Below are 1,958 nucleotides of genomic sequence, written 5' to 3' on the forward strand. Positions count from 1 at the left end.
TGGTCGACTCAATGTCTAAACTGTCGAATTATCGTCACTTTGTCCCCCAAATCCACATCTTTTCGATATTTTGACGTCGACTCGACGTTGAATCCACGTGCAATTTAGCAGTACTGTTTCACATAAATGACCTCGAGGAAGTCCATTGTAACTATGAAGGTTCATTTGTACTAATTTTTACCGTCATTTAAGAACTGTTTCCGGTGACGATTTCCTTAATTCTTCTTGAAATAGGCGCAGCGGGAACCGTCTATTCTCACTCGGAATGAGCCGGCCAACCCCCACTTGAGCCTCTTGAGGAACGCATTTGCGCCCGTATACATTTGAGTTTACTTTTGGGGGTGGACTGTCCCGTTACCGGCGGGCCGGTCAGTTATTTCGTAACACTTTAGTGCAACTTCTCAGCACACTAAAAATAATCGATAAATGTCTCAGGAATACAATAATTTATTTGAAACAAAGCACTCGCTCACAATTGTTTGCATTATTGGGTACTTTGATGTCTGTCCCCGCTGCTTCTCTCACTTCGTCGTCCCTGTTCCGTCCGGGTGCAGCCACTAAAACGGGTGAGTCACGCGTTCCACCCCAAGGCTACAGGGGTGGTATCGACCCCCCTCTCGTCTGAGTCACAGGGCTGGCGCCCGACGCCACTAGGCCCGGCGTGAGGACTTTATTCGGCCAACTTGGTTTTATCCCAGAGACCACAATCCGACGTCGTCCTCGCTTTTATTTAAAGGGCAGACCGACACTACCCTGACCAAGAGCAAGGGAAGGGTGAACGGTGTTCGCATTAAAGCCCGGCAACGGGCAGCTCCTTCGCGATCCGAGAGAATTTTACTGAGATTTGCTTACAGGATTCAGGACCACTCGCCCAGAGTAACCTCGTCCCCGGTTCGAGTCGTCCCATGTCCTTCTGGGTCCCTCCCTATTCGGTTCCGGCCGGTTCCGGCAGTATCCACTTTCCGGGTTGGCCATGAAGCTTCGGACACTTTCAAGTGCCCAAATTTACTGTTAACACTTTACAAAATTCAAATTTCCAGTCCAACACAACACCTCTACAGTGTAAACTGCAGTACTACTGTACTAAACTCGCCGGTAACAAATTGCAGCAGTCACAAAAATGATTCCTGTCAACACGCGGCAGATATGATGTCACTCTGTTCATTTTTCGGGACAGCCTCGCCCTCGCCGCTCGCCGCCTCCACAGCGTGCGGCGCGGCGACGCGGCCGCTGGAGGGGCCCGGGCCCACTGCGAAGGTTTAGCAAACGGGGAGCGGGGGCGGGGTAGCAGTTACGCCCTCCTCGGCCGTGCTCTCGCCAGAGGCTCAGACGCCACATTGGCCGCGCTGGGCTACGCTTAGAAACAACGGTCAGTTGTTCAGGTCGCAAACAGCCGTAGAATTCCGAAATTTAAAAGATGTAAAAGAGCCTCTGCCTTGATACACACTGAGAAATAGTGTTTGTCTTGAGCACTAAACATTTTGTGCCGAGACCGAAAGATTGGTCGCACTATACAGTTTTGTCCTGCGCATACCAAAGTTTTGTGGACGAGCTTCAAAATTTTGTTGCCCCGCACAGTAATTTCAGTGGCGGGGACCAACTTTTATGTGCCAGGAACAAAGAAGGACGCATTAAACAACCGTCTCTAGTTTCCAGCAGGAAAATTTTTTTTCCCAGTGCTACGCCGGTGCTACGCCAGTGCTACGCCACCGGGCGCGTGTTCCCCCCGGCCCATGGAGGCTGGCGCTACCAGGCGTGGTTGGCTTGGTAGGGGAGCCCAGGGGGAGCCCAGCCCAAAGGGTAGGGGTCTATATTATTAGTACGTCGGAGCACGAAGCGGAAGGGAATGGGGAGAGGGGGGAGAACGGGAAAACGGGCCTGAGCCCTGAGCGGGGCATTGAACGCAGCACATGGGGGGGGGGGGGCTGCACTCGGGAACTTCCACAAAACCGATTTTG

This window comes from Frankliniella occidentalis, unplaced genomic scaffold (assembly GCF_000697945.3).
Source record: "Frankliniella occidentalis isolate FOCC.00 unplaced genomic scaffold, Focc_3.1 Scaffold264, whole genome shotgun sequence".
In the NCBI taxonomy this organism is placed as follows: domain Eukaryota; kingdom Metazoa; phylum Arthropoda; class Insecta; order Thysanoptera; family Thripidae; genus Frankliniella; species Frankliniella occidentalis.